The sequence below is a fragment of the Trachymyrmex cornetzi genome, unplaced genomic scaffold (genome assembly GCF_001594075.2).
Source record: "Trachymyrmex cornetzi isolate Tcor2-1 unplaced genomic scaffold, Tcor1.1 scaffold381, whole genome shotgun sequence".
Taxonomy (NCBI): domain Eukaryota; kingdom Metazoa; phylum Arthropoda; class Insecta; order Hymenoptera; family Formicidae; genus Trachymyrmex; species Trachymyrmex cornetzi.
The window spans coordinates 4,263-28,612 of record NW_017298545.1 but is presented as its reverse complement, the minus strand read 5'-3'; the positions used below and the strand labels follow the sequence as shown (position 1 = coordinate 28,612).

At 37.5% G+C, this 24,350-nt stretch overlaps 1 long non-coding RNA gene across 1 annotated transcript; it reads left to right on the top strand.

The window, feature by feature from the left end:
* The first annotated feature begins 609 nt into the window (after positions 1-609).
* LOC108763755 (uncharacterized) lies at positions 610-24,350 on the top strand. The gene is made up of 3 exons (XR_001940236.1): positions 610-841; positions 20,862-20,961; positions 23,323-24,350. It is a non-coding gene; the product is annotated as an uncharacterized LOC108763755 (long non-coding RNA).

Below are 24,350 nucleotides of genomic sequence, written 5' to 3'. Positions count from 1 at the left end.
TTTTCTGTAGGCGGCGCGTTTGTTTTTCCTTCAATGTTGTTATTATTATTTGACAATTATTGATTGGTTGTCACACATGTGGTTTAACGCGTATGGCATGAAGCGCAAATTCCGTGCGATTCATGTTTTTTTTTTCTATACGGAATAGAAGCCGGAACACGAAGAATGCCGAGCGTGCGAACCAGCCGCTATTGCTATTAACGTCGGCTGTATTGAACCATAATTGTCCCGAGTTGTTAGTGCGGTGTATTCACAAGCGAAAGGCCTCCGTTTCGTCTCCGTCCCTCTGTCCACCCCTCTCCTCTACCTCTCTCATTCTCTTTGCGGTTCTCTCTTCGTCTTGCACTATCACTCTCCTTCTTCTTCTTTCTGGAATTCCTTCTTTCTCTCTCTCTCTCTCTCTCTCTCACTCGTGCCCCCGATGCCTCTCCTCTTCTCCATAAGCAACAAGCGGAGTAGCGCTACCGCCGCCACCGTCGCCATCGCCGTTTTGGTGGGGGCTAAATTACCACAATTTTGTACTTTTTATACCGCGAGGGAAAAAAAGAGGATAATTTTTGGTAGAAACGCAACAATTTTATCGGCCGTTGTTATGTGAGATCAGTTGGTGTCTACTGCCGCTGCGCGTTACACCTGTCCGCCTCGTGCGCTCCGATCCGCAACGAGACCAACGTGTTTCCGAATGTCACTCTAATCGGGGGATGACTCCGCGACTTCCGAAGCGCCGAGACGCGCGTCGGAAGCCGCCATCTTGACGACCTTGAAAGATAATCCTTGTAGAACCCGTCGCGCGTCAACCCGCCCATCAACCTTGCGATTGCATTCGTTGAAATTGTGACAGGTGACGTAATATCGATTATATTTATTTCCCTTATGGTGACATCAGAGTGAAGTGTTCTCGCTCGCACGTGTTATAAGGACGCATGAGAACCGTGAAATATCAAGGAAACTCTTTAGCTTCAAGACATGTGCGTGATTACTCGTGCTACCGAGTGCGTGCAGCGCAGACAGATGGTCGCCATTTTGGAGAACGTTCATCCTTCTCCCGCTAGGCGTTACACACAATTTTTACATGTAGAACAGCATTGCTGTGATAGTGAAGACTGACCAAGTACGATTTCCCGTAAAAGTTTACTTTCTTTCCTCTGTTGTTTTGCTAAGTGTTTTACTTCGAATGTTTGGCATAATGGGAATGTGCACATGTGCGGTAGATACTACCTAAGCTAACCGATGGAATAGTCTTCTAAATAGGTTATAGCTTAATAGCTACTTGTGCTACACAGGCCGATGATATCTGTTTCAATGTTTCAGTTTGTTCAAGGAAAACCCTTAACGTTAGAATTTACTAATAATTATAAGATTATGAAAGTCGATATGTAATTGAGATATTTACGTGTGCTTACTAGTGACACATTTTCTAAAGCAAATTAAGTATCATTATCCCATAGCTGATAAAACTTTACAATTTTTTTATTTTATTCAGAAATTGAATGCTCAGTTGCAGCAGCTTGAACAATAGTTTTTATATAGAATTGACTGTCTTGGCTGATAGAAATAATCAATCAGCTACTAACAGACGATTTTTAATTATTAGTTGTCGCTACGAAAAGAATTCGCTATCCTGCACGGCTTCTTCGTCTTCAACATATAGCGCCTCCCCGAATGAATTCTTCTTAAATTCCCTGCCGGCGGCAGGAGCATCACTGTCCCGGGAGATTTATATCCTTGGAAGTTACGTCCTCACGGGGGTGTTCACTTTGTGCTCAAAGTTTCTTTTCTTCGTCCCTTATTCAGCCGTGAGCATTTCTCTGACCTACGCAAGAATTTCGGATACCGAGGTTATTGCAATAAAAGAAAGAAGGAAGTTCAAGAGGGATGTCGATGATCCTTTGTAGCCCCCAAGGCGATCTACATGACGTAACGTTGTTAGAACTTATCTGATCTAGAGCTGGGTGCTATTAAAGACTTTGATGCTATGAGGAGGGCATTCTTCGCCCTTTCAGTCATCGAGAAAAAATGAAGAATGCAAAAAAATCGATCGTGCAACTGTTCCCAGAAGCCGATCACGATGTAAAAATTAAAGCATAGATTTTTCTGAAGTTTATTTTGTCGATGGTAAAATTGTTTTGACAGAATCATCTTCAAACGTGTGTTAAAGTTAAACGCGGGTATTATCTCGACGGCGTTAAGATACCACGGTATGCGATGTGGCACTTACAAGCGCTTGTTTACTCGACTTATGAGCGTTAATGGATGCATAAAGACGCTACTCATTGTCCACTGGTAATTTCAGAAAGTATATGTAACAAGTTGGAGTTAAAACGTCAGTTTACAAAATCAGATAACACGGAGGTACACTTATTAGACGCATTATTCTCTACCGTATCATAATAGTAGTTGGGCTTTGAGTGCTAGGTATTGTTGTAAAGGTAATATCCAACAGTATAAGAATTATTTGGCTGATACTTAATCCATTGGAATTTTATAATAATAATATATTATAGTGTAAATTTATCAGATCCATAATTCCATAAAGATCCATAAAGATATCACTTCCAAATAGGTCACATATTACCAGTTGTTTTTAAATCTAAAATTAAATTTGTTTAAATCTAATAAATATATATATATATATAATTTATTGTTTATGTATACATACATAAACGTTATGCAAAATTATTTATTGTTAATGTTGGAAATTTTGCCATTAATTATTTATTATATAATGCAACTTTTATATGTACAGTAATACTGTGATTACTTTAATTTTTACAACTAATTTCAGAAAACAAAGTTATGATTATTATATTCGAATCCATAAATTAGAACAATAATATTGTTGTACAACTTCGTTATTATTCGAAGAATTATAGCAAATATTTTATTCGACGCGAAGATCTTCCGTATACGTTACGATTTTTCGTAAAATCGACGAGATCGACGGACCAGTTGCGTCCATTATTGATGCCGAAGGTATCTATCGCTCCCGGGCTTGGTGGACCAACGTCGAAAAAGGGGGAGAAGAAGGCAATAAAATCGCAAGGGCGAAGAGGACGGAGGTAAATAACGGTGGAGGAGGCGTGGTTGGCGCGATGCGGCGCCCTCAAAGCACGGTCGTCCCTCGAGGGTACATCCTTTAAGAGCTCGAGGTACGGCGACCGTCGAAACTGGGAGCCCCCTAAGATAAGATCCTCCTAGTTATCGAACGGACTCCTGTTCTCGATCAATGTACCGAAACCCGTTCACGGATTTCGATGGAGCCGCGGGCGATCCGGTCCACCTCCCGATTTCATCTTGTGTCCGAGACACTTCAGCCTTGAACTACCACAAGGACGCTTAATCGCGATCTCGACCACGCGGATGTCCTTGATTGATTTTAAAAAGTTCTCTGCCGATTGAACTTGCCGCACGAAATCACCGTCGGCGATTTCTTCCGCGAAGCATGCACGTCGACCGTCGCAACGCTCATTTGTCTTTCCGACGGCAAAAACATTAACACCTGCTACCACTCATCGGTCTTCGCAATAATTTTAGTATTTTTGTGTAAATTAGATTAAAATTACCAAATCCTTATATTTAAAATAGTAAATTATTAAATATAACTTGGAAATTATTATAGCAGACACATTTGTCTAAAATTATGTAAGAAATATCTTGATATGTCTATTGATGGGACATAAATGATTAAGACTGAAAAATGTTTGGATTATTTTGTCTAAAATTAATGACGAAGGACACGCGACATCTACTCGTGTCCCATTGCTTCGAAAACGAGACAGAATACATCCGTACCGGATAGAAGAAATAGTCGAAACACGCCTAAAGCCCCAGGCTCTAAATGAGCACCTTCGACCCGAGCCAGTCGCGGAGGATCACTTTAACGATGATACGATGAACCCGCGGCCACGGAAACAAAGACTGAGACATAAGAATGAAGGAATATACGTCGTTTAAGGTGGTTATTACAGCCTTTTTTTATATCTTTCCTCTCGCAACCGCGCGGCAGATGCGGCCTAATGATAGCCCGAACGTGCCGATGTGTCTCACAGCGACGGGCGACGCAACCGGGTTCCTCGGATTCTGGCGCCGTCGATCAGGCATTACGGTCGGCTACCAATCGAGATCGTCGGGATATCGCGTGTGATGATCCTGATGACGGAAACCTTCATATGAGGAACTGGAACTGCCGACGAGTGTGAAGAATTGAAGCCCCTCAAATTGGCGGCTTTGGATTTGACGATTTTCTGTGGAACCTTTCGTGTACCTTGCGACGCGTGCGCGATAATAAACAGTCATCATTAATTTCACTATTATTAGATCGAAGTAATTACAAAGTAGCTTCCAAGCTTCTTCGGTAAACGATTTTGAAATTAAAATTTTGTTTTTCACATATACCTACATTTCACTCTATCACGTTGCTTCCAGGTGTTTAGAAGTTCTGGGGAGCAAGTTAGAATATTTAATAATAAAGTAGCTACTGAGGTGTTATATTTTTACTTCTCTTACTGTTGTTTTTTCACTGTATTTATTACACTGTACATGAATTATGAATTGACTAACCTACTTCATTTAAAATTTGAGTCGAACGCAAGGAAGTATCTTTTCCGTTTACAACTGTATGAACGCATATAGAATTGCTAAACATTACTGAGCACACACATACACGCACACACATTGGTGGGATATAATAATTATAAATGATAACGACGTATTAAATTCCCTGTCTATTGTTCGTGATAAGAACGATCTCGCGCGTAACAACTACATATATCGTTCGATCTGGGTAGCATTTGGAAAGAAACTGTGCGGTGTCTCGGAACATGCGTTTCACGCTAGCCACAGAATTCCGAGAAAGTCGAGAAACGGCCGAGTTTTAGGAGAAAAACTTTGGAATCCTATGAGCTCGTTCCTACGTCTCTATTACATTGCAGGAATGACCCTATCTATATGCAGATTCCACGCGGGTTTTGTCGCCCTCGGTAAAATTAGACTTGCTGCACTCTTTTTGCGCGCGATCCCATCCGTAGCGGAGTATGCGTCCATACGAAGAAAGTGAAGAAACGATGTTAGGCCTGGTCCTGACCCCGCCCTGCGCTTCCAGCAGTCTCTAATTACCAAAAATTTTACGAGCCGCGCTACGAGTTTTGTCATTTGTTTGCTTAAGCACGCCGGAAGTCCAAGCTAATTGATTATTTGGTAATTTGTAACGTTGTCTTAGAAGATACCGATGTATGGAGATCGGTCCTGATGTCATCTTCTTTCTTTTCTAATATTATACATCGATTCAATCAAATGGTTCTTAATTATTCCATGTAACAAAACAACTAGAAATATTATTGATACGTATTATCGTTATTTATTTTATATCTATTTAATTAAATAGATACTATATGTATAATTCCATGTTATTTACTTTTTATTTCTTAAGATTGAAAAATAGAAATCAGAATTTTGTGCGAATTTAATTAAACTAATTTTAATTTGGAATTATAGATTATATTTTGATCACAATACGAATATAAATAGCGTGCATCATTTTATCAATTGATGGAATTTCTACGGGGAAGAACTTTTGTACATTGCGATCCGAACAATGCATACGCGTGTTTTCAGATGCCCGACACGCGATCAATGATTGTGGCTAGGTATAGGCCAGGTGAATATACAGCTGTTCCGTCCATGAATTTCTAATGCCTCAAAAATCGCGGCTTACTCGAATGAATAATAAATAGTCATGCAAAGTGTTCGTGTACAAGAGGATCGATTGGCTTTTTTCCATCAATTTTTGAACTTTTATAATTAAATGAACGATAAATATTAACAATTATAATTATTTATTGATTCATTATGATAGTAGATAAAATATAATGTTACTCTGTACATCCTAAAAATAATTATTTATTTAGAACAATGAATTTATTACAAGTTTTCCGTTTTTTGTGCACGTAAGACCTTTTACTTGATAAGAAACGGAACTATCAATGCATCAACTTTCATTCACATGAAAGTAGAAGCGAGTGATGTTTACCCCTGTCTTATTAGCGGATTGGATAATTGTATCAAAGTCGATCTGATACGACGTAATTTAAGTTCATTGACTGTAGAGCGTGTTACTTACAGTTCTATGATGATGAGATTTGTCTGTCATTATGTTATTTTTACCTTCGTGCTGATTTTAACCGTGGGAAGGGAGAAAAATGGTATTTAGATCCAGATAAAAGTGTGCCTTCAGGAGGTGTGATGGAATATCGTTAATGATTAAATAATCATTACTCTTGAAGTATTAATCATTTGGCATTAGATACTTACATGCATTAAGGCCTATTAAATATGCATTAATGTTAATGTTCTTTTTCGTGGATATTAGATAAGGAAAATTTCCTTAATCATTTATTAATATTTTCTTAATCATTTATTAATATCATAGAAATTATTAACTTTTCCTATACTGAAAAAGTTAATAATTTATATGACATTAATAAATGATCTTTTTTTTTGTTTAAAGAAAAAAATGACTGCGTAACAATTAAAAAATGTAATAGAATTTTAATCCTTTGGTGCCACTCTATATCATTTTACTACGTATCTGTCACTGGCTATTGTAAAGAATATCATTTAAAAATAAACATATAGCAAATAAAAATGAATTATATCAAAGTTTTTTAAATCAAAATTCCAAATGTCAAGAAATGTAACGATAATAGCAATTGTATTAATAGAAAAGTTACAACACACAAAGCAAAGTATAAGAAATCTTATAGGTATGCCATACTAGGAGTGGCACCGAAAGGTTAAGAAAGCAATTTGAAATATGTACTTAAAGAGTTCAATAATTAGAAAATGAAGCTGATTATTGTATTGAAAATTGACATAGTTGAGAGAGTATACGAGAAAGACGTTTTACATTGAATCGAAGAATAATTTGGGCAAAGCAAACAGGCTGTATACTCTTAAAATACTATAAATTTGATTCGCTGATAAGCAACAATTTTGAAATCTTTGAAGATTCTCGGAAAGTAAAACAAGACCTACCGGAGAGCCAGTCGCGAAGAGCGTTATGCCTTACTGAAAATTACTCGGTGCAGTGCAAACCGTTAATTATTAATCACCAACCTTTCCGCTAGTGAAAGTAATTTTTTCGTAGCTTTTTTTGGGAACACATTCCATAAACCTGTCTTCGGCAATGCACAACTTTAAAGAGACATTTCTTCCTGAACTCATCCTTCTACTCATTTTCCTCTACTTATTTTCTTGCTTCGGTCATTTTTTTTTATTTATTTTCTCGCTTCGCTTATTTTTCTGAATATACAGTTATCGAACAATCACGTCAAAGAATAATATTTCTAGATGGTTGTAAAATTGGTATCTCCCTGTTCGTATTTTCATTTAAATCACAATTTTTTTTGGTCATACCGTTTTTCATTATAATCTAATTATGTTTATGTTACTGATAATGATTATTGGCAGATATTTATACATATATTAATTAAGAAATTATGCTTCCATGCAACTATATTGAAAGTTGACTTGGACCGAACAGCGAAATGATATCGTTATTGCGTATCCATATGATTAATATGTCTTATGCTATCTATGCAAATCATCAGTGATACAACATGTTATTACTTTATTGCTATATCTATAATTTGCTCATTATTGATTACCTAACAGTCTGCTACTTTCACCGTACGGTGTCCTACCGGACACTTCGGCCTAAATAAAATGGAGCCGCTGTTCTTGTTGTCAAACGACGCAAGCAATCGTTAAAAGAACGTAACGTGACACGATGTGTACAATAAGGTAATTTTCAAGAACACTGTCTTGAAATCGCCGGCTTTCGGGGTCAGAAGCAGCCGCGGCCGCATTTCGCCGCGGATTGCAGGAACTTGGCGATCCACGTTGACCCACTCTACGCGGGTCCGGACTGTAATAACACGGCAGCACGAAACAAACCGACGAATTAGTACTATCGGGTTCTGCGAAAGCGGTCGACAGACGGACGTTAGCAGAACGAACGAATGAACGAAGGAACAAACGGACAGACGAACAGACAGCTAGCGCGAGGGCCAAGCGAGCCGAGCGGAGCGAGGAAGAGACCGTGGGGAGCGCGAGACCTGGAAAGGGCCTGGTCTCGTGCAATTACGGGGCCTCGGCAACCCCGGCATTATCCCCAATTATCCGCGTGCGTTTTCAGGCTAGGTTTTCGGGTCCCCTCGGGGGCCAGAATCCGCGCGAGAGCCACCGCGAGGCATCGCGACCCAAACGTCCGCACAGACCTCGGAGATACAGAGCACGAAAGGAAGGGGAGGAAGAGGTGGAGATGCAGAGAGAGAGACTGGAGCACCAGTGATCCATTATGTGGCGTCTGCCGTCAGACACGGATCGATTTCACCGTTTTGGCGCGGTGTCTGGTCTGCACTCGTCTCTTCCTACGACCGCAAAAGCCACGCGATCGGAACGGTCGCATATTTTGTGGCAACCATTGCGGATAGTGTCAAGATTGTCGACAGTTGTGTGACTTTAAAGTATCCGAATTGATATCTTGAATCTAAGAGAAACATTTCATTTTTCTCTCTCTCTTAGAGAAATATTTGTGCAATATTCTTAAGTCATTGAATCAAATTTTTTACGTCTACACTCTTCTTAGATGAACCAATCTTGAATTACATCGATCCAGGATCTAGTAAACTATTTAATAATAATAAAACATATGCTTTTATTGTTGTTTTTGTAGATTTTGTATTTCCACGGAGAGTTTTTCTATTTGAAAAGAAAAAGCAAATCTATAAAACTAAATTTGATTAATACTCTATTAAGATCTAGAAAACAGAGATGGCCAAGAAAATATTCCATTCGATTGTGTACTAAATTCGAAATAGTAGATCTATTACGCGGTGTCTGGCATCAGCCCCGAATCGATACCGACGATTCAAACCTGCGGACCTCTTAACCGCAAGGCATGCGACCGATTCGCCATGGAGAGCTGATGCAGAGCTATTCTGATGACCGCACGTCGAATGCCTCCGGTGTAATCGTGAGCGGAAGGACGAGTGGAGGAAGGTCGAATAGACGATTACTGCTGCTGGGTGAAAACCGTTACAGATCTACGAGAGTGGCTTCGATGTAGTTAATGTAGCATATCGATTATGAGATCATTTTTTGATTCGGAGCGTTGTGAACATGATGTGGAAAGATAAATAGGATGAAGATACTCGAAATGGTGATAATGGACGAAGATAAGCAGGAGTTACCGTCGATTGAAATTTATCGCAATATTCTAACGGGAACACTATATAGTGTAATCAAATATGCCTTGAAGACGATTTTGAAGGTAACAGGACTAATAAAGAAGAGATAGGTAAAGGATGACGAATACCGGAGGTGGAAGTAGATGGCTGTAAATGCATTTTTGTGGTCGTACACTCCTTTTTTAGAACTTAGACGTGGTGCTTGCGAAGCATCGCCTTGACGATGCCGAAGGATAGAGAAGATAGAGTGAAAAAAAGTATTCTGAACAAACCGTTATGATGACACGGCGTTAGTAAAAGATTGTTTATCGCGCATATTCTTTATGTCGTTAACTTCCCACTAATATATATAATTATTATGCCTATAAATATATGAAGTAACCGGAAACTGATCAAGGAAAACTTATGATATCTAAAATGATTCCATTATGGTGATAATTTACATCCACAATCTATTGATTTGATAAATAATTACTTACTGATATATGCGACCTGATTTGATTTGATAAATGATTCTTTACTAATATATGTGATCTGACTTGAATATTACAATGATTGATATTGAAAAACAAATTTGTTAATCTTCTTGCTGTCCAATGAAAAGAAGCTCAAGCGTGATTTTATCACAGTTTCTGAATGTCATTAATACAGCTTATATAAACGGTTCGGTCTTCAACACTCTAATACAAATTTTATATGTAAACTGTCTCTCATGCACAGATCATAAAAATTACGTAAAAAAACCGAAAGTTAATCAAGGCTGAAAAACTTATGATATCTAAATATGATGTATCAAATGACTACATGACAGTGATAATCAACTTCAACTAAATATTGACTCAATAAATAATTATTTATTGATGTATGGAATCAAACTTGAATATTACAATTTTATAAAATTTTTTAATCTACTTGCTATCTAATGAGAAGCTCAAGCGCAATTTTATCACAATTTCTGAACATTAATGCAATTTATATGAACAATTTAAGGGCTATAAGACTTTAATACATATATAATACATATACGTCTTCCATGCATAACAACTATGTAGAATTACCAGAAGCTAATCAAGATGGATATTTAAATATGATGTCTAAAATGACTTTACGGTAGTAATAATTTACTTCAACTAATTATTGATTTGATAAATAATTATTTACTGATATTTATGATCTGACTTGAATTATAATTACAATAAATTTTTTAATCTACTTAATCAATCCAACAAGAAGAAACTCAAGTGTAATTTAATCATAATTTCTGAATATGACATTAATACGATTTATGTAAATGGTTTGAACTTCAAGTCTCTGATACAAATTTTGTACGTAACTGTCTCTCGTGCATAAATAACAACAACTAAAAGGCGGCCTAGGAATCTTTCACTTACACGTATTACGCGTAATTAAGTACGACCGATATGCGCGGGATACCTGGTGTTAGTCGACTCGTTTGAGCGAAAACGAAACCGAATAACACATTCGTAAGTGTGGTGGCTATGCGATCAACTAACCACCGTATAGCTTACCATGTTCCGACAGAAACTTCCTAGGTGCCTGTGGAGGGTGTAACTTGCCTGGCGGTATCTTTCGTAAGCTTTCGTTGATCGGCGGAGGTGATCTAAGCCGCTCAATCATGGAAGGGCAGGGCCGGGTGGGCCATGAAAATAGCGCACTTTAGAGAACTCTGGGCGAGTTCTACGGAACGGTTGGCGTGCCAAGAGAGATTTACAGTCTCCGCACCGGAAAAGGTACCAAGAGGGCGGCCGGTGGAAGAATGGTTTCCGGTGAACGTAGCTCATAGTCCAGGCGCTTATATACATCCACAACGACCGATGTACGTATGCCAACGTCTACAGAACTAATGCTGAACTGTATAGTAGACACGCTCGGATACGTGCTTGCATGCCAGAAGGATTTGTATCTAAAACAGATTCCGCGCCTGCATATATCAGAGTGCATTGCGTACGGCAAGAGACTTGATGTACATTCGAGGAAATCAAGGTATTTTTTACCCGAAGGGAGATTTCTCCAAGCGTTTCCATCCGTCGGAAGTCGCCGGTTCCATACTTAACACCACGCGATTCTTGCTGTGTACGCTCTCGCTCTTCCGACGGCTTGTGCCGTGTTACTTCAGTCGCTTGGGAAGTGTTTGTGAAAAGATATACAATGGGGATTGTTTGATTTGGAATTGTTAGAATGTACTGCGAAGCAAGTGTATAAAGCCATAATTTTAATTAAATGAACTATGCATCACCGCGATTACGGCTGAATTGGGCGAACATCACTTAATTTGTAAATGTATAGTTCTTGCTGTAAATTCCGCATGTCTCAAATGGTTGAAATAACATTTTTCTAAGAAAATAAAACTCACTCGCGCTTTGTCCTATCTTAGAATTGTGTTTTCTACACTGAAAAAAATTTCTGGTTGAAAATGGACGAATCAAAAATTTCTTCTCTCTCTCTGATTAAATTTATTAGAATTCTAGTTGAGATAATCGGAATTCTGGTTGATACCATATTTCTGGTAAAATCTACTAGAATTCTTATTTTTACCAGAATAATTATATTAATCAGAATTCTAGTTATCTCAACTAGAATTCTAATAGACATAACTAGAAAATTCTGATTCGTCCATTTTCCACCAGAATTACTGTTTAATCCAACCAGACCATTTTTCTCAGTGTACTTTCCCTTGTCGCACCAATTCTTCGATACAGTACGGAGAGTACTAACCGGACCCCGAGCAACTAAGATCATAACGCGCAACGGCGGCATGAGCACTGTTACTCATTTCGCGAAACGTATGGTCTGTTTACGCCGGCGATTACACGCGAGGCTAGGAGTTAAAGTGTTAAAGGGATTCCAGCTTTTGTTCGTTCCGCGTTCGGGCGTGAACCACGTGTCGGTTATGGTCGAGCCTGCTATTTCCCCGCAGACGATCCCTTCAATCAGGAATTACGTACAACACGCATGGTGCCCGCCGTCGCCGCCACCGCCGCCGCATGTGCACGGCTTACAAACTCGCGGCTTACACCTTTCGAACACAATTTTCATAATGATATGCGAGAGCAAGAGAGGTCGAGTCCCGCTGCATGGCTCCACCTGACATACAGAGCGGATCACGCGGCAGATGACCACCGGTCCCCAACATTATACACCTCTGAAACCAATATTCTTCGGGGATAATGAACGTCCCGGTAGGCGAAACGTCTACCACCGTGTCAACTGTGCGCACAACATTGACATTGTGCACTGTCCTTGTCGTCGTCACCAAAAGTTGAACGGTGCGATGGTTAAAAGAAGAAAGAGAGAGCCTTGACACAGGAAAGTGCAACGAACTCCGCCGGCCGGTCAAATTGCTACCTAGGCTTCTTCAGCACACCCTCCTTATTGCGGCTCTAGTTCCGTCGTGGAAAATCACTTTGAGAGAGTTGCCGGAATTGGATTTAAAAGGAGACATTTATGGTTGGAACGTATGACGATCGATATACTCGCGTGGTTAGAGAAGAAAGAATTTAAGATTAAACTTTCATTCATGCATATTTGATATATGATAATCCGCTTCTTGAATTTTGCAAAATAAATTTGCGTCTACATGGAAAGAATGGTTTTAAAAACGATACGAATTTCGACACCGATAAGAATAAATCTAATTAATCCTTTCGTGACCAGTGGAACATATGTATGTGTCCCACCTATTATGAAATGTTCATCAATAAAAGTGATAAAAAAAAGATTAAATCGGTCATGAAAGGTTAAGCGGAACTTATAGTGTTTAAGTATTTCTATACGAATTTTTTTATATACCTACATATCTGATTTTGAGGACACGCCAAAATCTTTTTTGATCTTGAAACGCAATTATGAGCAGAACTAAAATAGTAATATCACTTATCGAATTGACAAGCAATTTAATAATTTTTTATACTATAATAAGCATCTTTATAAGAATATTAATAATCTGATGTTAATGATAATCTTAAGAATGCTTTTGATAAAGTGTCTAAAAATATAGATAGCAATTTGAAAATAATTTTATTGATTATCAAAATAATATGCAAAATACTCAAACATAATGAGCAATACTGCAAAAGTTTTGATGTTCTGGTAATTAGTTTGAACGTCTTATATATGAGGGTAATTTGAAAAGTTCTCGGCCTGACAAAGAAAACATATGATTTATGGCTTTTTTTTTTATTTTTCGACATAGTCCCCTTGTAAATCAATACACTTAGATCAACGATATCGAACTTCTTTAGACTTTCAGTATAATACAATTTTTCTAATCCTTCAAAATAAGCGTTTGTCTCAGCGATGATCTCCGTATTTGAAGTGTATCTTTTTCCAGCGAGCCATTTCTTCAGATTCGGAAACAGAAAAAAATCACTGGGGACTAAATCTAGTGAGTACGATGCGTGTAGCAGCAATTCGAAGCACAACTCATAAAGTTTTGCGACTGCAATTGCAGAAATGTGAGAAACAAGTTTTCGAGAAATACCAAAAAACTTGTTTGCTTTATTCGACGCAACAGATCAACTACTAACCGCATCTGTCTGAAACTTTTTCGGAGGCCCTCTGTAGGATCAAACTTAAGAAAAATCATAGCCATTTGATACTCTCGGTGTCATTTCTATGTCAGGCCGAGAACTTTTCGAACTACCCTCGTAATTATTTTGATAGTTAATAAAATTATTTTCTGTTATCTAGTTAAATTTTTAGATATTTTAACGAAACTGTTTTTCTATGTATTGACTTGTTGCATCGAAAGTCAATTTGTGATTTCTAAAGCATTAAAAATAAGAGAAATATTGAATTAAAAAATTTGCGAGACTACTCACATTTAAAATAATCAAAAAATTCCACGACGGAAATAATTACATAAATAAAGCATAATGACGCTGGTACGTCTAATAATTTTCAATCATTTTTGATATTTTATTAGTACGATAAGTGCCTTGGTAATATTATCCGATACCGTATTGAAAAGGAAGATGCCCTGTGTCAGCTTGTAATAAGATAGCGCATTTACGTTTTGCGGACGAAATATCAAACTATCGACTTTTCTCTGTCCGCCGCGAAACTAGCGGCCTTGATCGCTTCACGTAGGAAGTTCATGACCGTGATCCAGGAAGATTGCATCCGAGTCTGCGGGCGGACTCGGCTGGAATACAGCGAGATTCTCACGCGAGTTTCCGCGTGCAGGCGTACCGCACGCGTACCTCGCATCACGAAGCTCTCGGCCATCGTTTTCTTGCTGCGCGTGCAGCTTTCGAAATATCGTGGCGCGCTCCGCTCTACGGTTCGGTGCCTATCAATCACTTGACGCATGGTCCGACAATAAGACTCCTCGAAAGAGAGAGCTATTATCCTGCCAGACTCTGGTGATGCACGACCTCCGGGCCTCGATACTGGACCTCGAGTCCTCGCCAGACGACTGTGAACCGCACGAAAATTTCACAATGTTTTGCGAAATAGCAAGAACAAAACTTTGACGCGATTGTAACATACAAGAGAATGTCGCATATTATGTTTTGCGTATTTATCTTGATACCAGTGAATAATATAACTTTATTATATAGTTAATTTAAAAGAACTTTTTTTCATTAAAAGTTAATTTAAAGAATTTTAAAGAATCTGTATGAAAGAGATACACAATCTATCATATACATATATTTACATAGTTTCCTAATATTTAAATATATATGATAGAGAAATATTTATAGTTGTATTTTGTATTGTATATTTTTAGAAAATTTTCCTTAGGTTGTTTATTATAAAATCGGTATTACATGAAATATATCATAAAACTCTCCTTAAAATGGATGGAGTAATATCAGTAAAAGTACATGTTGGAGGGAAGAGAATTATGATGGGCTCTCGGGAAGCTTCACGTTCGTATTAAATCTGAGGCAAGTACGACGGCATAATGAAAAATCCGACAGTAGACATAAGTCAGGGCCGTCGCGAGGAAGAGCGATCGGGCTTGTTCTCCTCGTGAATATTCATCGATCTCTGCCGCGTTATACAATGGCAGGACTGAGAGCGGCGAGGAGAGAACGAGATTCCGCACTATTAGTGCGGAAAGAACGTCCGCAACGATAAGATATTCTCTGCTCGTATAACATGTCCCGATCCTCATGAAATATTAGAATTTTTGTCGATACTTACTGCATATATCATTTCTTTAAATAAATAAATAGTCTTCGCTACTATACTTAAATTTTGTCAATCGCCTTTCTGCATATTATTTAAATTATCTTAACCTCAAACCTCAATATGTTTAAAATAATTAATTAATTATTGCATCGTTTTTTACTATATTTTATACATACAATGTCCATATAAATATTTTTAATATATGCTTAAATATTAAAAAATTAACTATCTTAATGTCTCAATACTCAAAGAATAAATCGTATAAATATCTTTGTTGAAGTAGTAGTTTTTTGAAAATTTCTCAAGTTCTTGAAGTAGTAGCGGGATTCAAGGCGATTCTTGAAGAATCGCGTGACAGGCTAGCATCCGTGTATCCTCGAGGGAGGAAAACTCGTACATATGTTGGTGTGCATGTAACCGAAGGCGCATGTACAGTTCCAAGATCTATCGTTGCGTACAGGAACGCATGCTACGTACTCGCCGACGGCGCGAATCGTCACGAATGCAAGTATGTACAACAAAAGCTAGAAACCAACCGCGGGGAATTCACGAATCACGCGACACGTGTTGTTCCTGAGGTTAACTTCCTCTCATATCCACGTTTATTTTATTAATTTCATCAAAAATTCGTAGAAAAAAAACTCGCCGCATCGCGGAATTGTTTACCAATTATTTACTATCGTGGCACTTTATTGCGTTCTTTACAGAAGCATTGCATCGCGGTTCCTCTGCACGGTTGGATACACAAGATGCATCTTCAATTTTTTATCGAATTTTACCTTAACCCTTCGGTGACACTCTCATACGGTATATCAAAAGTTTCCTTACTTTATATGCTTTACATTTTTATCAAGATTTTTATAAAGATACATATATTTGCATTGTTACCGTTATATTCATTAATATTTAAAGAAAAATTGGTTACAATATGCTCATTTTTATGTATATTTTTACACAATACTTTTTATACAATATTCACGTGATAAAATATCAAAAGCGAATTTAACGTTGCTGCGGTGTAACGTTGCTGCATCGTTGCTGGAATGTTTTAAAACATTTCTTGCTTTTTGAAACGTAAAGTGTAGCATCGAAGGGTTAATAGAATTGTTATAAATGTAAATGAAAATTTTACCTATTTTGTAATAAAGAATAAATTTCGATACTACATTCGTTAAAGAATAGAGATATTAAATCAAATGTCATGAGATATTAAATCAAATGTGTGCATAGATACGTATAACATATGTAAAATAATAGCTTTATTGAGAAAAAGTGACTAAAGGCTATACATCGGGCAATTTTATTGCATTTCTTGTTTTTACTCTTAGTTTTACTCACAGGGTATAGTTTTCTTCGAAATGACATGCAAATGCAATAGGTATCCAAGGCGAGTCTGGTTTTTCAGGGCGTTACCCTCAGAAATTCTGGTCGGTTGGTTGGTCGATGCAGAACGTCGAGGGCGGTGCATCTGTCGGCGAAAGATTTATATCCTGAGGCCGAGGTTGCTTCTACCCATTCCCGACTCGAGGTCGTGCTGGGCAAAAAGCCAAACTTCGTTTTGGAATTCGTGAATCGACGCCTTAAACAAATCGTTTCTTACATTATGGATTAAAATGTTCTAACAGATTTACTTGTATTTACGCGTATTATCTCATAGTCGAAGTATTAAGTCAGTAAATGTACACACTTATTGCAGTCTGTTGTAGTCAATGTATATAGTTACTAAAGTTAAGACTTTGACTTTAATATATAATTATTTAAGTTCAACTAGTTATAACTCGGATAACCAGTAATACTAATTACAACTCGAAATAAAGCTAACAATATGAATCGGATGAAATCATGTTTACTTGCATATGTAAAACATGTGTGAGAATGTTTTCGACGATTAAACGGAAATCTATAAGAACGCCTATTAGCAAATTGGACGACAGTCTTTGTTTATTACGATCCCAGGAAAGTAATTAACTAGCACTCAATTAATTATATATTTACGGCTATCGTTTTGCGGCACGCGAAGCATAACGTCGTATTTTAATACTTTGTGGATCACATGATAGAGATTCGAATGCAGATACGGTGTTATAGAATTAAATATGGTTTAGTGTCGATATTAATACATAATTCTTATGCTAAATAGTAAGTAAAATAATAAATGCAAAAATTCGTACGTTAATTGTATGCAATGTATTATTAAACTATTCTTATACACTAAACAAGTGTTTCATACAACATATAAGTTGAGCTTAAATAAGGCAAAGTGAATAAATTCAATGTTAAAAAATATGCAATTAAAGAACACAACGTACGCGCAATATTATATATTCATAGGAAATAATAATTATGATTTGAGAAGGAGTTGAAATCCAATGATCCCGCTGATCCTTTCTGCAGTATACGAACATCGGGCATTAACATTACCACGGCGCGTTTCAAAATGGAGGATTCCGGCTCGGCGAGAAAACGATGCGATGCGCGGCGCGATTATAACTCGGCCGCGAGGGCCGTCGGGTCTATCAAAACCCGCTCGGCCATATATCAATGCCATCTATACGTATAATTTTGATGTCGACTGGCTCTTGGTTTTATTTGCCACGCGTAAAAGTGAAGGCGTACGCGCTGCAATGCGAGATTTGATGTTAGGTAGACGTAAAGCACTGCACTTTGTTCCATTCTTTTATACGTCGATCCAGTCCTTTCGAGGTGATGGAATAGGCATACCAAAGAAAGCCTTTGGCTTGTAACTCGTTATTATTGTTCAATACATCAACACATGAAACATGAAGAAAAAAAAAATTAATGATTATTGATTATCTGTCTAAGTTATCTACTGTTAGATATATACTACAAAAGAGCAATAGTAACCCAATTTCTTAAGTTAAATAACATTTTGTTATATTTAACTTCCATGTGTGTCAAAATGTAAATCGATCCATTTCTGTAGTTGAATTGCTTAGTAAACGGACGTTCATATTAATATATATGCACTTGGTAAATAATAAACCAAACTTTAAGTTAAATTAAATACATTTTTTAAGTTAAACTGTTTTATCTCATTGTTCTAGTTAATTAAAATTAAAGACATATTGAGAATAGGAGCAGTGACCACCTACAGAAATTATTAAAAATAACTCAAGTTGAGTATAATTTGACATTATGAATTTAAAGGTGCTTAAAATCAATAATTTATGTTACATGTGAGAAATACGATTATATTTACATCTGTTACATTTCATATTCGCATACAGACATAGCGACTTGTCGTCACATTGCTATATTTTATTTGCAATCCAACGACCATCGTTATTATACAGTTTAACTAACTAGAGGCCGATTAACTAAACATGAAAAACACATAGCGCATTATCGAGGAAGAACACTATTGGCAGTTAAATGATATGGTATTACATGAAAGTAATAAATGTCACATTGTGATTTAATGGCCCTGTAATTTTGATCACTTAGTGTAATAACTGTCGCTGTGTTACAAGTTATAAAGATATAAGCAGCATAGTGTCAATTGGTGCCTCTTTTTATTGACTTTTATCTATCGAGATATTATATCTTTGATAAAATCTTTTCCTTTAATAAAATGAAATTTATATAGTCGTGTGTACCCAACACTTCAAAGACCTGCACTATGAAGATATAAATACCACATGTCAACTTTTAGGTTTCTTCTTGCTATGATTTTTATTTGCACATCGAAATGTAGTTTATTAGTCTCTTAACATTTTTACTCTGGTAACATCAAATTTATATGGTCACATATATCCAACTCTTTGAAGAAAGGTTATAACTTTTTTGTAGGAATCTCTTTTGTAAATTTTTAAGCTAGCTTCCATCAATTTTTTTATGTCGCCATTGTGACTATACGTTCGTAGAATACGCACATATACGTTTCAACAATATTCTTTCCCGCCATTTTGTAAGGTCTCGAAGGACCAGGGCGCGGGGGCGAAGATGCCCATACACCACGCGTTCTTCTTGCGCCGAGATCGGTAATAACCCAATAAATCAGGGTACCCCAGCCGGTGCAATTACGTTCCATGGCTGAACCCAACCCCTCTCGTAAATATTGCCCTCTGCGCACCGACGTAGCATCTTCGCCAGGTCCTCCGTCGTTTCTTCCTCTCTTAGTTTTCACTTCTTTTTTTTACAACGGTCTCACGACCCCGCCGCAACGCAGGGGATCTTTCTCATGTGCATCACGCCGCGCTGGGGTTGTCGACGATACTCGTGCCTCATCCCCCTCGCGAGCATCTCGTTCGTGTTCTTTTATTATCGCCCGCCGTTCTCTTCCCGCACGCGGACACTATAGAGGAACCATGGGAACCGTCGTGCCGTGGAGTGTTCGAATCCTTTTGGGGGGTTTAATTGCCACTGTGCGATCTGTTAATTCGCTAGTGTCAGCTTGAGAAAGCGAACCGAGAAGCGAGAGGGAGGATTTATCTTTCCACCGTCGACAGCATCGACGTGAAGATTCTACGGAGTGCGTGTTCGTGAAAATATGGGGGTCGAAACGCGATGGACAAGAATGTGTCTGGGTCCTATAAGTGAGCCGTAGAAAAGCAAAATAGCGAGAGAACTGAGATGATTTTATTATACAGTATGTGTGTTAAATAAAAAGGAATCAATATAAATCAAAATTAAGATCATTAACAACATATTGCTGTAACTGTGTTTAGCAAAATTTATTTTACAACTGTTGAGTTTTTCTTTGCTGAGATTAGGACTGTTCCTATCTAAAAGTATAATCCAATCAACACGAAGAAAACTTTGAACATTTGTAAAATAAACGTTCTGTTGAACGTGATCAATTTCCTAAAATGTTTCGTTGTTTTTGACGTAGATTAAATGATCGCGAAAGACATAATTAATAAAGTATTAATAATAAATAATGTACAACTGTTAGAAATGTAACCACGAGCTTCCTTTATATGTAAATGAAGCTGGTGGTTATGAATGAAATTAAAAGTAATGAATGATTTAACTGAAAATTAAGTTACCTAAATGTAATGAACGTGTATTTGGTGGTTATGAATGAAATTAAAAGTAATGAATGATTTAACTGAAAATTAAGTTACAGTAGTTATCTAAATGTAATGAACGTGTACATTAAATTTCATAAATTTTCATGAAAAATACATTAAATTTTATGTACATGTACATAAATATACTTTTTAGTTACAAATACATTAAATTTAATGTAATGTCATGAAATTAAATTCAAATTAAATTCAATTATGTAACTTAAAAGTTAATGAAATTTAAGAACATTTCTAACAGTGCAGTACTTACAATATTAATATACATATTTACATATTTTCTTAAAATTATATTAAGAAAAGCTATTATAGTTTGAATATTTCAAATCTATTTTTCACTTCTTTCTAACAATGACTTCGTCAGATGCAGCTCTGATGAACATTTGCACGATTATCTCATATTCAGGGTGGCGAGGAACTACGAGAAGGGTCCTACTTATGGCGTTTTCCGAAAATTGTCGCCAACATGCGATGCCGTGCACGCTCCACACATGTCATACGACAAGGTATACCATCACAGGAACGCAATTCTATCAATTTCATCATTCTCGAAGGGGCAGAAGATGCGCGTTCGTTACTTTTGACAGCTGGCCCACATTATTACGCCAATAATACATCATCGTCGCGCAACGATCTGTTTGTTAGGGTGTTCATGACAAAATACATTAAGTAGGAAAGCGTAAAACGACACGAGGCAAATTACATCGTTTGGTGGCACTGAAATTTGCACGAAAAAGATGAACGGTTGACTAATGTCGCAAACGATGTAGCCGAAACGGTCTGTATTGCTCCACAATTATTGAGACAATTGAGCACCGTATGACACGCGAGTGTAATAACACGACAGTTCCAGCTTATAGTACAAGTTGGAAAGGTGTGGATAGACACTGAATACCGTAAAACTTGCGTAACTCTTTAGCCTTACACGAATTAGCTGCTTTGCTTTATTATCTCTAGGCTTGCTAAAACGATTAGAACGTTGTGTATCGTATACATTTGTTTGATAATGTCAAGAACTTTTGCAATACTGTAATCCCTTCATAGTTAATATCACGCAAACAATATGCGGTAAGAACTCTGGACGATTGTTGACGGAATGAAAGTGACATTATCGTTTCAATGACAATCGTTCTCGATCATTGTTCTTGCCTCAAGGATATCTTCGTAATATTTCTAGCTTATTATGCTAATCTCTGAGATTTTGATATTTATACATTTGTTAATCGACGTTTTTTTTATCATTTGTATACCTTCAATTTATTTTGTATATACACATCTTGCTGCTGTTGATTACATCTAGCTTATTATGCTAATCTCTGAGATTTTGATATTTATACATTTGTTAATCGACGTTTTTTTTTATCATTTGTATACCTTCAATTTATTTTGTATATACACATCTTGCTGCTGTTGATTGCGATAAATCCCTTTGTTACAGAATAGGTACATATTTTTTTATCGTTGCGAATAGCTGTTGAGAAAATGGAATAGTAATGGTATGCCTTTCTAGAGCGCTTTAGTTCGCCATCGGCATTTTGGCGTTAGGCGATAAATCTCGAGGTGAGTGGGCTTTAGAGGCCCTCGCCGTGTTAGAAAAGAAGAAAGTAAAATGCGAAAACGAGGGAATGCGCCCTGCCAATAGATTTACGAGGCCATCCGTCTTCGTAGTACGCACTTGATGCTCACGCTCGCGATAAAAGCACAGCTCGTCTACGCGTGTATGTACATGTGTATGTATTCGTGCGCACGGCACGTATACATATGTACGTACGATTCTAGAGGAACGGTTCGTTATTATAACCCACGGGGCGTAATTGTTTCCAAGGAACCGACATGGAGAAGACCTTGCCTGAGAACCAGAGATATTAACAGTCTTTCTACAGGACCTTTCAGTAATAATGCCAGTAGTCACGATCACTTTGCTTCATTCTAATTGTAGCAGCAAGAAAGAACTACGAATTAGAATTTGCATCGATATTACGATTGTGAAGTGCCGGTATCATAAAAAGGATTGGCTGTAAAAAAAAAAGCGTAATTATAAGATATATGTACTTATATAGGAATAAAACTGAAAATTATTGATCCAATTCGTGCTTAGCTACTTTTATTTTTGTTAAGCTTAAAAGCTCAATCTTAATTTTTAAAATTACGAAAGAAACGCAAGGATAAAGTTGAGCGAAACAAATTAAAATGATTGATTAATTGACTTACTTAAACTCATTCATCTTTTAGCGCTTGTTTAACTTGTTTAACTTATCAAAATGTACAGGGAAGTATGTTAATACGAGGTATAATGTAAATTCGACGAAGTTATAGCCACGAAACAATAACATAGTTCTACTTAAACATGATGGCAAGTGCTGTATTAACATAACACAATGGCACGTGAACTTCATAGAGTTTTGTTAAATTTAAATTTGGAAAGTTGCAAATACACGTGATGACTCTGACGGCACCGATATCGGTGAGACCTTGCTTGAAAATGTCGTGATATTAGTTGGCTTCCGCGGGAAGCTCGAATGATAGTGCCGCTAGTCACGACTACCTCGGTCGATTGTAATCTCGCGAGCTCGAAGGAAGCCCACGGTTGTATTTTTATCAGTGATCATGCAAAGTTGCCTTTTTTAGAAGCTTGCAGCGTCGAAAACCTTAAGCTTTATCGGCGGCTTATTCGAACTTCATGTAAGGTAATAACGCCGAAAATAATCAAATGGAATAGGCGATCTGTGAAATTAAATTATTAGAAACACGCCAAGCAAACGATGATGTTAACATGTCTGATTGAATTTGTTACTCGTTGAGAATGATATAATAAATTACGAAATTCGAGATATAAATCAGCAACGATTAATTTTATTTGCTTCCAGATTTACCCCGCGCGATGAAGATTAAAAAGGATAAGTCTTAAGATCACAGCTGGAAGATTATCCTTGGAAGAGCTTTTTCCGATGGTGGCGATTACATAATTAATCGAATAATATGCAAATTTCTTCGTAATGATACCCGCCGGACTATTAATCCAATTCTAGATTACCGCGCAGTTTCCATCGCGAAAAGATGAAGAAAAACTCAATTAATTGCGTAATGTTACGCATTCATTTTATTATACATTCCGAACGGATGTCATCATGCAATTAATGATTTTTTTTAATACACGAAAATATATTAATAAAACAATGCTTGTCGAAATAATCTTCATACTCTATACGAGAAGATTCAAAGCCATCGAACATGATCCAAAACGTAAAAGTAAGTCACGAATCTTACTAGCTTTTCCTCGTTGTTTATTATTTTCTCGGATACTAGATAATTTCAGAAACTGTTTTCCTTCGATGCAGATTACATCCCTGTGGATGTAATTTTTTCACGTCTCACGGTGCGAGATATGAGCGCAAATCAATAGCCTACGCGCGAAATTTTTTACGCATTTCGCAATGTTCTCGCGTGTTACGAGAAAATATCGGAGATACGTGCGTCAGCGGGGGAGGGGAGGAAAAAAAATGATTTTTTTAGAGCGCGAACCCGGAATGGCGCCGGCGGTCCGGTTTAATCTCGACACGCCCATTACACACGACGTACATATTACATCACGATCGCACTCGATAGCAAGCGTATCTATACGAGCCCTATTCCCCTGTGCCTACCTACGATACGTGTAAGCCGCAATTAAAATTCAAGAAAAATTCTCGGAAACCTGTTTCGAGAGCGAGCGAAATATTTCGCTGCGGGGTGGTCACGCAGGAACGCCAGTCACGGATGATCTCGTTTAATTGCCCTCAGCCCTTAAACACTCTCCCTCGAAATTTTTGTCGTCCACCATGTTCGATATTCTCTACCGTCGTGGTCAATTATTCCGCGCGAGATTTGGATATTTCAACACCTCGTTAGGAATAGA